The 14,352-nt window shown below is 37.3% G+C and overlaps 1 protein-coding gene across 3 annotated transcripts in view; it reads left to right on the plus strand.

Annotated features, from left to right (window-relative positions):
• The window catches only part of Syn1 (Syntrophin-like 1), a 703,617-nt gene that overhangs the window by 41,297 nt on the left and 647,968 nt on the right, over nucleotides 1–14,352 (plus strand). The window lies entirely within an intron of this gene.

The following is a 14,352-nucleotide window of genomic DNA, read 5'->3' on the forward strand; positions in this document are numbered from 1 at the left end:
GTAAACGCGCAAGTATTCGCGCTCGCGCATACGCGCGTATACATACGCTCTCTCTTTTTCTCTCTTGTTACTTGGACATGAGCCGATAACTGGTGTAATTGCGCTGTATATTTTAACGAGACCTCGATAATTGTGAATAACAATAAAACATTTTGTATCAGATATTCCTGTCGTGAAACAACAGATTAGGATGGTGTTTGGATAAGCTTCAGGGCTTCTACCGCGTTGTCTTGGTGTTATTGGCTGACGTTTCGACCGCTGACGGTTGACCTTATGAGGGACAGTATTTAATATGAATACTCCCCTTCACACAGACTCCAACCGGATTGGACCACGTAGGACCAAGCAGATGCCACAAGGAGAACCTACGATCTATACTTAGGAACGAGAAACCAGGTCTCCACATGTACGCGGCGGCCCCCCCCCCTTTCATCCGGACATCGGGCACGGTATCAAGGTCACTCTTTCGGACCTTATGAGGGCCAGTATTTAATATGAATACTCCCCTTCACACAGACTCCAACCGGATTGGACCACGTAGGACCAATCAGATGCCAGAAGGAGAACCTACGACCTATCACAGCAATTACTCCCCCCCATCGAGACTACTATATATATAAGAGCTGGCAGACTATTTCCTTATCCAACTGCTCTGAAGATGGCCACAACACAGCGGTCGAAACGTCAGCCAATAACAACAAGACAACGCGGTAGAAGCCCTGAAGCTTATCCACACACCATGTACACCAGCCGCGGAAGCCTACGCGAACACTTGACAGATTAGGATGTTGATATTGTAAGTTATTGTAGAAATTTTGCTGACAAATTTAACAAATGGGAACGTAATGTGTAACAGCATCGTGGTGAGAGATAGGTGAGCATTAAAAAAAAAGTGCAGTAGCTGAGTTGTCCTATATCTGTGAAAGATTGACTGCAACACATGCAAGGAGATTTCCTGTAATAACTTGGATTTTATTTTTTGGCTATCATTGTCAGAGTTTTCATGCGTGTCTTAATTATAATTATAGCAAAGAATTATTTCATTATATCTGTAGCAATGAACAACATAAACTTGCTAATACAGAAACCACATGGTCGATTACTAAGGAATAGAAATATTGCTGTGAAGAAAACCATATCATTCACATTGTCAGGGTGCAAACTTGAACGTCTCCCATTGATTACAAACCCTGCTATACCGAAAACACGTTCGCTGGTTGCGCTTGTGGCTGGCACACACAGAATTTTCTTAGCCACACGTGCTAGGTTGGGAAATGCCTTTTCGTGACTCTTCAACGATGTATCCAAATTTGCGGCTACTGAACGGTAAACATTAATGCCTGTCGATTATGGGGCACGTTTGTTTACTTTTTTTTTTTAGAAGAATTTAGATGTTAATAAATATGAACAGCAATTGAGAGCCATGCAATGCAGGTAGAACTGCGAGCTTGCGAATTAAACCCCTGTCCGTCGGCTCCTCTAAGCTCGTGATCCTAGTTCCACCTGGTGGGGAAATGAAGAACTGACTTTTGTAGGTATTGCCGGTTCCCTGTAAGCGAGAAAAGGTCAAAACTCGACCCGTTCTCATCTCTACCTCCAGATACCTAATCTCCACCATTCCATTCCTGTTCTGTCTGCTGTTGAATTTATTCAAATATATTCTTCCTGTTTCCAAAACGTTTAGGCTCCCTATAGTATTTTAGTGATCCTAGGTTCTTAATATTACGAAAGATATCCTGTCTTGAAATTTCGTTTGTCCTCTCTTTTACCATTCTTTCATTAGTCTTCGTGTTCGCCTGTATTTATTCCGCAATGGTTTGCGCAATGTTGACCACATGGTCAGGGACACCTGTGGAGTAACGGCTAGCGCGTCTGGCCGCGAAACCAGGTGGTCCGGGTTCGATTCCCGGTTGGGGCAAGTTACCTGGTTGAGGTTTTTTCCGGGTTTTCCCTCAACCCAATATGAGCAAATGCTGGGTAACTTTCGGTGCTGGACCCCGGATTCGTTTCACCGGCATTATCACCTTCATCTCATTCAGACGCTAAATAACCTAAGCTGTTGATAAAGCGTCGTAAAATAACCTACTAACCACATGGTCAGGGAGGTGCGCATTGTGAACATGTCTCTTGTTGATCCAGGGATATATAGGCTACTCTCCGTTAGTCAATTTAAGGCAGTATCAAAGAGGCAGTAAAACAAGGCAAAGAAAGAATGTTATTTGTTTGGATATGGTCGACACAGATATACAACAAAAGGAATAGTAACCAGTAAAATTTGCTACGCGTTGGAGTATAAACGTAGAGTAAAAGGGAAATCTCGTGCTTTGAGAATGCTTGCTGATGTTTAATTCTCGAATCTGGGCATTTGTATCTGCTTCCTGCTCTTAATTTTGACAGCTTCCCGTTAAATGTGATGCTGTGTCTGGTCGCCGCATAATGACTGGTGCGCGAGGATGTGTAGGATTGTTCCCGGCAGAATGCTGCGGGATTAGTGCAGTGATGAATCTTAAACAGGAGGTTTTCACAAGCCCTGATGGAACTAGCTGCAGATCCGGCCGGATGTATTCCGAGTTGAAGAGATTGAAATCGCGTTGCCAGACGTTGCTTTGGAAATGAGCTGCCTTTATCTTCTGTTGTATTATTTGTGACTAGCAAGTGTGTTTAGATTACATCCACAGTCATTTGACATTTTCAGACGAGGCGAATTAAAATTTTCCGATGCTCTAGCCATTTATTTACGATAAATTAAATTAATTGGTGCTTCGTTTATTACGCGGTCGACATTGTTCAGATAAACTTGATTGGCAGTTATAATAGATTCATTAAAATTTGCATTGCCGTCCATGTATGAAGTACATAACTACTGCGCAGTTTAACTGTCCCAAGTCACGGTCGTGATGTTCTTCCGACGTCTCTGTTCACGTCCTCTGTTTGTTGCATTGTATGAAGACAATGCGTCGTGCTGACTCCACTTCACGGGAGTTTCATTGTGCTAGATCGAGAAAACTTTAAAATGAAGATTATCAGATCGAGAAAGCGTTATTTGCAATATTGATTCAATAAAAGTGTCGATGGTGTTTTGTACGAATTTAATTTAGACGATTAAATAATAATACTAGTAATAATAATAATAATAATAATAATAATAATAATAATAATAATAATGTCCCTGAGCCAAATAACGCCATGCATACCTTTAACGCCACCCTATTAAAATTTGTTAACGCCACAAGTTTTCGGTAGTGCACTACTGTAGCCTGCATTCGCTTGCAATCTAGTGATGAAATGAGTTACTAGCTGTCCGCTGACATTTACAAGTGACATTATATTCCAACATTTTCCTGTTGTGTGTTGATAGTGAATGTCTGTTCTTATATCAAGGTAAGAGGCAATATTTTATTTTGTGTGTTGAGCAAATAATAACTAGATTAAACTATATATTTTCGTGATCCTTAAACATTCTTCTACGTTTAGAAAGTATTTGCTATCTATAAAATTTGAAAATGTTAGAGAAACAGGCATGTCATGTTATCAAGTACTCAGTAGCCCTTTAACGCCATGTGGCGTTAAAGGTCTACAGACAAAATTTTAGGTTATGTTAGTACTAAGGCTGACAGTATAGCATCAGTGTGAAAACATCAGGAAAATCACTAACCTTTCAACTTACAAACGTTCAGAATGTGCAGTGATGGTATTGGTTCAGTTGCTTATCGAACTCTTAATTTTTTTTTTATTTTACATAACTTAATTTTTTTGTTTTACTTATTGGAAAACATTCATAAGGTAAATGCTTTTGTGTTTAATAACTTTCTACTGTGTCACATTGTCTTTTTTTTAAGTAAGGAGTCACTGGAAAACATATTTTCCTAATCCATCTGGTGTTTCAGTTTCAGATCAAGAATCTTTCATTAGTACTGAGTGATTTTGTATCTTTTATTAACAGAAACTCAAATTTAGTCGCTTAGTTCAATTTGTGTTTCTTAGGAAAAATAATTCATTAACAATTATAAGTGTATAGGTTACTAGAAAATAGGTGGCGTTAATTGGACAACCTGTTCCTAATAACGCCAGTTTACAAAATGTTCCTATTTGAGTTCTAATTCTTGTTCGGTATATAATATATCCATTTTCATTGTGCTATTTTGTAAAGATAAGATTACAGTTTCTATCTAATAATTTTCGTGTTTGTACATAATTCATTTCCAGAGTAAAAGTGACTGAAGTGTTAAGGTGGCGTTATTTGGTACGTGTACCTTAATAATAACAATACAAACTTTCTTCAAATGGCTTTTAAGGAACCCGTACGTTCATTGCCTCCCTCACATAAGCCCGCCATCGGTCCCTATCCTGTGCAAGATTAATCCAGTCCCTACCATCATATCCCATCTCCCTTAAATCCATTTTAATATTATCCTCTCATCTACGTCTCGGCGTCCCCAAAGGTCTTTTTCCCCTCCGGCCTCCCAATTAACACCCTATATGCATTTCTGGATTCACCCATACGTTCTACATGCTCTGCCCATCTCAAACGTCTGGATTTAATGTTCCTAATTATGTCAGGTGAAGAATACAATGCGTGCAGTTCTGCGGTGTGTAACTTTCGCCATTCTCCTGTAACTTCATCCCTCTTAGCCCCAAATATTTTCCTAAGAACTTTATTCTCAAACATCCTTAATCTCTGTTCCTCTCTCAAAGTGAGAGTCCAAGTTTCACAGCGATAGAAAACAACCGGTAATAATAGAGCTGTTTTATAATTCTAACTTTCAGATTTTTTGACAGCAGACTAGATGACAAAAGCTTCTCAACCGAATAATAACGGACATATCCCTTATTTATTCTGCTTTTAATTTCCTCCCGAGTGTCATTTATATTTGTTACTGTTGCTCCAAGATATTTTAATTTTTCCACCTCTTCGAAGGATAATCTCGAATATAATAATAATAATAATAATAATAATAATAATAATAATAATAATAATAATAATAATAATAATAATAACAACAATAACAACAACAATAACAACAACAACAATAATAATAGTAGTAGTGGTAATGATAATAATAATAATACAATTTACACTTTCTCATACGCTTTAGTCATTTTCTAACAATTATCATTTTATCAGTCAGCCTGTTTATAATTCATTTTTTTAGACAGCCATTTCTGATAGTAGCAAGCATGTTAAAATTGATTATTATACTGTAGCATGCGAAAAGTATTTTTAACACTGCACTTCAACTGTTTGCGCGGTGGTCAATTGTTTCCCACCAGATGTTACACGGCAAACGCAACCGATCAATAAAATGGTTCAAACAAAGCCAGATATACTTTTAAAAATTACTGTGCGCTTTTGGTTGAGAAGCGTGCATAAATTCAATAAATTGCTTTAACAACTATTTATTAATAATTATAAGACAATAATTAAGAATAATTATATGCTTAATTACTTACAAATGGCTTTTCAAGAACCCTGAGTTCATTGCCGCCCTCACATAATCCGCACATCGCTTCGTATCCTGAGTAAGATTAATCCAGCCCCTACCATCATATCCCACTTCCCTCAAATCCATTTTAATATTATCTTCCCATCTACGTCTCGGCCTCTTCGAAGGTCTTTTTCCGTCGGTCTTCCAACTAACACACTGTATGCATTTCTGGATTCGCCCATACGTGCTACATGTCCTGCCCATCTCAAACGTCTGGATTTAATGTTCCTAATAAATTGTGTTAGGTGAAGAATACGATGCGTTCAGTTCGGCGTTGTGTAACTTTCTCCATTCTCTTGTAACTTCATCCCTCTTAGCACCAAATATTTTCCTGGCACTTTGTTCTTGAACATCCTTAACCTCTGTTCCTCTCTCAAAGTGAAAGTCCAAGTTTCACTACCACACAGAACAACTGATAATGTAACTGTTTTATAAATTGTAGCTTTCAGTTATTTTGAAAGCAGACTGGATGAAAGCTTCTCAACCCAATAGCAGGTATTTCCCGTATTTATTCTGCGTTTAATTTCCTCCCGAGTGTCATTTATATTTGTCACTGTTGAGCCAAGTTATTTGACTCTTTCCACCTTTTTAAAGGGTAAATTTCCGATTTTTATATTTCCATTTCGTACTATGTTCTGGTCACGAGACGTCATGTAGGCCTACTTTGTTTTAAGAATTACATGTAATTATAAAAACTAGGGAGTTCCCAGGTTTTTACTGGGGATCTCTCGTTCTGCGTCGAGTTCTCTACCACTGAGTATAGCACTGCTTGATTTTAATGTGGTAAGGTTCATTATTACAATAAGCAGGAATACAGCAATGGGAGAAGTACGGGGTAACATGTGGTAAGCACTGTGATCATTATATTTATTTATATATTTTTTTTCTGCCGGCGTTATGGGCATCATAACTTCTTTTCCACTCAGCCAGAAACAAGAGAATTCAGTAATGTACAATAGATTAATAATAATAGTTGGCGTACGAAACCGATCTTCCCAAATTTATCTCTATGTTTGATGGGCCCCGGTCCTATATGCTCACCGAAATTTCGTGAGAGAACTTCAACCCCTACTAGGACTCGAACCAGCGCTAATTTAGTATCGCTAGTGCAAAGCATGAGACCTTGTACCACGCGGTCACGAGACGAGACTACAAGAAGAGTTGGTAGAGGTAATTGGAGCAAATCACTCTTTTGTGTTAGCAAAATATTTTAAGATATACAGGGTGTTCCGTTTGGGTATGGATAAAATAAAAACATCGTAAAACATTTACTACTGAACTTTATTTGTTGAAACTTTGTGCATACAACACTGAAAGATGGGAGTTTCCTCAGAGCTCAACATGACCCCCATTGCGCACCCTGTACAACTCATAACGGTGATGCAATTCACCCCATGTCCATTTTAATATAAGAGTGGTTATGTGTTGAAAAGCTTGAGTACCGTAATTTTTACTCTCAGATCATCAATGCTACTGGGTTTCTGTGAATAGACAATGTCTTTAACAAAACCCTACACGAAGAAGTGAGGAGGGGTTAGATCTGGGGACTTTGGGAATCAAGCCAAGAGGTAGGTGCTTCTCGTACTGGGTTTCGCCTGCGACCTCCTGTATGGGTTTTTAACACAGAACCTGTTTCTACAAATGTTCGATACCACAACATTATGGAATCGTATTTAGGTACGTTACGTATACCATACTCACGTCGAAATTCCTTTTGAACTCTTTTAACAGTTTCAAATTTAGCATACCAAAGAACACATTGTGCCCGCTGTTGATTTGTAGTAGCCATTTTAATCATCTACGATTTTCATTTGTTCTTTCAGATTATCCATAGTTGATTGTCATATATGGAAACTTCCATCCTTTAACGATAATGTAACCGGCAAGAAATTTTTCCTACTATAATAATTTCTGTATAATAATAAATTAATATTATCCATAGCCTAACGGATCAGACTATACTTTTTTTTTTTAGTAAAATGATATATTTCATGTGCATCATCGCTGTATGAATTGCCTTGTAGATACAAAATGCGAAGGAAGTTTGAATGTATCACATAATGGGAATGTTAAAAGGAAAACCTTTCTTGATACTTTACGATGTGTGCCGTACGTAACATGAAGCTGCCCTGTCGATAAACGATTGAGTATGAAAAATGAGTGCACCAACGCCTCCAACTCCCTTTCCTTCGCAAATATTGCAATATTTATGACGTCAAACTATAGACATAAAATACTAGAACATAGTCCATTTTGCAAATTGATGCCGTCATAGACGTTAGTATATTTTGGTTTAAGTTTTCTATCGTCCACTGGCGTGACAGTTTCATCTCTTATGGGTATTTTAAACTTTTCCATTAGCTTTGGCAAACATCAGAAACGCGCTCGTATAAAACAACCGAAAGAATATACCTGAAAATTGTAACGGGTGCGGCAAAACATCCTCCCTAATTTAAGGTTTAAATAAAGAAAAGATGGATCAAAATAAGGAAACTGTATTAATATGAATTATATCTAAACAGTGGGAAATTTCGGTTTACAAGCGTTGCCATAGCGATATCAAATGGACATGCGCAAAACAACAGGAATTGAATAGGACATTGAATACACGGAATTGACATTCAATTAGTGCAAATTGTAATCAGTAACGAATTCCAACTATGCCGTGGACGGATGAAGAATGTGCTTACGCTGTGGTATCGTTTCTGGTAAGTGGTAATTCCGTTGTCGCTGCTCAGATGTTTCCCGGACGCTTAATTTCTTCACGTTGCGACGTCCCCTGGCCAGCACGATCACCAGACCTTGCACCCTGCGATTTGTTTTTATGGGGACAACTTAAGGCTGAGGTGTTCAAACATCGGCCGAGGACCTTGCCAAACCTAAGAAATGCAATACAGGAAGAAATTGATCTTATTCCTCAAGAAATGCTAATTAGAGTGATTCAGGATTTCCGAAGTCGCATTCAACAATGCATTGATAGTGAAGGACGCTACTTGAGAGACACGTTATTTAAAAAAATGAAAAATTCCCACTGTTAAGATACCATTCATATTAATAAAGTTCCCTTATTTTGATGCATCTGTTTTTTATTTAAACTTTAACTTAGGGAGGATGTTTTGGCGCATCCTTTGCTTTGATGATGATAGACGATTCAAGTTCTCTCTAACACGCCAATGTCACTTATTTTGGTATTCTTTAGCTTCGAACCCGTTTGGTATTTTCATGTTTTCCAATTTGTCTTGTGTTAGGCTATTGTTGCATTTGGTCTGAAGAATGTTTGTGAAACTGATTTTCTCTTCTTATCATGTGCTTTTAATATCGACGTTTGGTAACTGATAAATGGGTGTTTGGAAGTCATGGCAGCATCAACCGCCATATCGAACATTACTATGTCGATTATAATCCTCATTGCCAGAACGAACTGCACATCCAAGGTCGCTTCACTGTAAACTTTTTAGACGGGTTTAGTTGACAACGAGGTCATGGTATCCCATATAATCGGAAGGAATGTCGTTGCTGCCAACTGTTCTGGATTTCTTGAACAGTTGAATAATTGTTAGAGGACCTATTACTGGCCATTAGCGGGACATGCTGTTTCAACAAGATGGCCATCCCTCTTACACGGCGTTAATGGCCCGTGCTATATTGAATAAACAATCCCGGCAGATGGAAAGGAATCCATAGCCTTTTACAAGATTGGCCCCCGTGATCTCCAGATTTAACTCCATAAAGCTTTTTTATGGGGTTACTTGCGAGATCGTGTTTACCTGTTGACAGGAATGATCTTATAAACAGAATTCATGCAGCAAGTACAAGTATAATACCTCATGTTGCTGAGGGTACGATAAGAGCTAATGAGGAGAATCACATTGTGTGGAGAGCAGGAAGGAGCTGCTTGTGAACACCTGACGTGAATTTGTACACACAAAGCTGATGTCCTGATTGTGTTCTACTGCTATTAAGAGTATAACGCTACTGGTAAGGATATATAGGAAGGGTTTACACCATTTATTTATAAAATATGTACACAATAGCTACTGTACCTTGTTACTCCACGTAATGAAATTCGAAGGCAAACTTGTTCGCCTGTAATAACCTGTGTAGGCCACCCAACTAACTGCTCTGTATGTATCTGAGAACCTGTGCATGTTTTATTATGTAACCATTTTTAACTTCATTTTAATGTGTTTAGAAAACTTTTATGATTTTAATATTTATATTTATCTAAATGTACATATTATTAATATACATTATATGAAACTCTAAAAATTACATTTGATTTTGAAATATATGATCGTAAATATAGAAAATAATAGTCGGCCTATTTGTTTTGAAATTCAATTCTGTACCTCAGATGTATTGTATGATAAAGTCATTTTATGAAATTTAGGATACAAGCATAAAACACATTTTTTTTTCATTCCTGGTAAAGTTACAAACCTAGTCCTTTTATTTTTGATATAGTGGAACCGTGGTATACCTTGAAAATTATACCTTATACAAGTAAGCAGTTATGTGGGGCTTATCGTAGTATATTGCTAATATATTTTCATCTTCTTTTGAAAAAATCAGTCGTCGCAGGACTTAACAGAGTATACCTTCAGAGAGATCTCACCCCCCCCCCCCCAAAGGAATTCAGTAGTGCTATAATCTCAAAATTGCAAAATTTGGGCTTAACACACGTACATTACCTCTGAGGTGCAGAATTACGGAACCGTATTAAAGTGTGCTTGACTTTAACAGATTTTGAGTTTGTTTTGTTTTGTTATTTGGATGGGAATCATTATGACGTAGCACTGCGATCTTCTGATATGTTGTACTAATCTCCCACTAGGCGCTTTTCCAATCCACTTCAGCTGATTACGCTAAAATTCTATGAGTAGGCCTATTTAGGATTCGAACAGGTAAATCGACTCGTCATACATAATTTAGGATTCGAACAGGCTGACCCACTCGTCATAGATCATTTAGGACGAGAACAGGAGAACCCATTCGTCATAGATCACTTAGGAATCGAACAGGCAAACCTATTCGTCATAGATCATTTAAGATTCGAACAGGCCGACCCACTCGTCATAGATCGTTATGATTCGAGCTGACAAACCCATTCGTCATAGATCATTTAAGATTCGAGCAGGAAAACCCATTCGTCATAGATAATTTAGGATTCGAACAGGCAAACCTATTCGTCATAGATCATCTAGGATTCGAACAGGCCGACCCACTCGTCATAGATCGTTTAGGATTCGAGCAGGCAAACCCACTCGTCATAGATACCCTACGCGCTTCGCCAGCCAGTGATAGGGAAATGCTAGAAAATGATAATGGACTGTTATTGGTGCGTAACAGTGGGAAACTAATGGACTTGGGAGAAATTCGAACTACGACTTTGTCCGCTTCAAGTATTACTGGATTTTTCAGTAATAATAATAAAAAAAACTCATTTAGGGGGTTCCAGTGGTAAGATATAGGCCTATTTAAATTTAAATTTCCGTTTTTTCGCAACTCATGTGCTGTATTACTAAATTCGTTGGTTCCCCGCTGAATCCGATGATTTGCAGGTAGTGTTTAGAGGAAAAAACTACCGTCGGCGTTGAGAGGAATTTTCAGAGGTTTGTGCATTTCTCTCCTCCCCCATATTGTACCTCCGTTTTGCGACGTCAACGCTGGAGAGAATGTTAGTAAATAAATCTCAGCAACTCCGTTTTGCGCTTCTGTTGAATTATCCAATAGCAAGAAAGGAAAAATAAATTGAAGGTTGTTTATCTGAATTGATAGCGGGTGACCCGTGAACTTGCTGTTAATAAAACTGCAGCTCATTCATTTAGTTTATCACGCTGAACGAAACTTCAGTTTCTCTTGCCGATAAAGTTAATTTGAATAATGTTGCGAATGAAGCTGCCTTAATCCTTTTTACGTCATGTTACATACCTACTCCGCTACTCTTTTCAATATATGTAAACGACGTGTCAACGAACATAGTAAATTGTCGCTATCATCTATATGCTGATGATCTCCAACTCTATGTACATTTTTGACCTGATACATTAAATGATTCTATCAACAAATTAAACAACGATCTCATTTCAGTCTCAATATGGGCCAGCAGACTCGGACTTGGACTCAATGCAGCTAAGACGCAGGCCATAATTATCGGAGCCAAAAACTTGCTGAACACTGAATGAAAGTAAAATTCCGGCCATTACGCTTAGTAATATTGAAGTTCCTTACTCATCTATCGTTATAAGTCCAGGAATATATTTTGATAACGAATTAAGTTAGAATTATCAACTAAAGCACATTTGTAAAACAAATCTGCTCGTCTATTCACTCGTTAAGCCGGTTCAAGCATTTCTTTCCCGCGCCACTGAAACAAACATTAGTTCAAACACTCGTAATGCCGCGTTTTGACAATATAGACGTGTTGTTCACTGATTTACGCACCGAACTCTGGAATAAATTACAACGTGTTCATAATATGTGTATAAGATATGTGTGCAATGTCTGACTATACGATCATATTTCACCATTTTTCGAATCTTTATCTTGGCTCTGACTCAACGATCGCAGAACTTTACACTGTCTTTCTCTTCTATTTCAAATCCTGCGCACCTCAATCCCAAGTTATCTGTCGTCTCGTCTTGTGTATTTATGCTCCAACCATAACCTAAATACTCGATCTCAGATCACCGGTACATTGAGTATACCTCATCATAACACTTCCCGATACTCTTCATCATTCACCGTTTCAATTTCTCGTCATTGGAACTCCCTACCTCATACCTGTCAGACATTTACTAATTTCAAAACCCGGTTGCCAGCTAGACTGCTTTGACTGTGAGCTTTCCTAAAATACAATCTAATTTTTTCTAATATATGATTTTTATTTTTAATATATACGTACATTTTCTTTATTATTTTAACAATTACTTCGATTCACATTACTGCAATTGTTTGATTCTTAGAATTACATATAACTAAACTTATTTATATCTTGTTATTATTATTATTATTATTATTATTATTATTATTATTTGTATATTGGTCCTGTATTTCCGCCATTTTTATATCTGCTATTGTTCTTATACAGGGACATCATTTTATTTTTACTAACATTTATAATATTAACCTGGCTATACCTTTGTATTAACGGTTGAGAACCGGAAACACCGTTTGCTACCCCCTTCCACGACTGGAGTTCGATGATACTGGCGTAAAATACAAAAAAATTACTTTATTAGGTATAGGAGGGAAGAAAAGTAGTTCATCCATTTATGTAAACTAGGAAATATCGCAATTTTGACTTTGATAATTTTCATTAGGTATTTTGTTTACTCAAAATACAGTACAGTATTAACAATAAGTGTTTTTACTCACGAACTGAGTTATCCATGCGAACGTATTCATTATGCAGTGTATGTTATACTGTCTACAGAACATTAGCATACAATATAGAGAATGAAGTTAAATTGAAAAATAATCATAATATGGATATTTAAACATATTTTTGAAAATGGTGGCCGTTCATTTCGATACAGACTTCAGTTCTTTTGTGCATATTATCGCACTATAGACTATTCTAATTACCAGTTTCGTCCTTCGTACTAGTAACTCATGTTAAAATAATTCTGTACCTACCCTATAAAAGAGTACCTTACGTACTGTAAATTCAATCTTCACTTCTGTCCGACCCGCACAGATAAAATTACTCAGACATGCTATCTACTGTCCGTCCAAGTGGTTATGTCGCAGGATCGTAAAAAGGGGGGAAATAACATGACAGTTAATTACTTAACGAGGCCCTTTTATTTAAGTTATTTTAAACAGTTGTATAATATTACGTAGACGTCCAATTCCTAACAGAAATTAATGTTTTCAGAAAAGAGCTAAGACAGCCGAGCCACTAGCCTTTACAGTGGACCGAGCAGAATTAGGTGAGGGAAATCGGGATGCGACGTAGGCCTCAGCTCCCCTTTACCGAGTGACAGCCTGTGTGCTAAGCACTAAAGCATTATTTATTAATTTTGTAATTCAGTATGTCTCAGACAAGTTTACTTGTTCTATTATTTGCGTATCCATAAGTTCTATTGGCCTCCTTTCTGCTTTTCTTCCATTGACTATTCTTTGATTTCCTTGCAAGAGATGTTCGTATAATAATTCACTGACAACCATAACATGTATGCATTTTATCATAGACATTAGGCCTACCAATCATTCATATTGAAATACCTTTTGTAATAAAATGCTGTGTCGCATAGTATCTGTGCGCCTGTTTGAAATGTATTGCGTACTATTGAAAAGTTATCTTGGTTTCGTATGGTATGTCAGCTATTTTCACTGACATTGATTAGTGTTAATTCCGATTTCGGATGCTGTGATTGTGTGTTACGATAGCAGTCGAAGTGGGCATTCCAGTCATGTATAAATAGGATAACCTATCTGATGTATGGAATGGACTGTCGAGGATCCTTGGAAGTTTTATAGTTTTAGTTCGTAATTGATATTGGCCAAGCTATTGTTCACTATGCCTTTGTACCAACGTTAGATTAATAATCATTATAAAAATTAAGAATAATTACACGCACTTCCCATTCTGCGTTTAATTTGCTCCCCAGTATCATTTATATTTGTTACTGTTGCTCCAAGTTATTTGAATTGTTCCACCTCTTCAAAAGATAAATTTCAAATTTTTGTATTTCCGTTTCGTACAATATTCTGGTCACGAGACATCATCATATACTTTATCTTTATCCAAATCTGTCTCTTATTTATATACTGTTAAATTAAGGACATCACTCGTTGTGTTCATTTTGTATTGAAATGAATAGTGACATTTATATTAACTTTCAAGGTTCATTACTTAAAT

The sequence above is a fragment of the Periplaneta americana genome, chromosome 14 (assembly GCF_040183065.1).
Source record: "Periplaneta americana isolate PAMFEO1 chromosome 14, P.americana_PAMFEO1_priV1, whole genome shotgun sequence".
Taxonomy (NCBI): Eukaryota; Metazoa; Arthropoda; class Insecta; order Blattodea; family Blattidae; genus Periplaneta; species Periplaneta americana.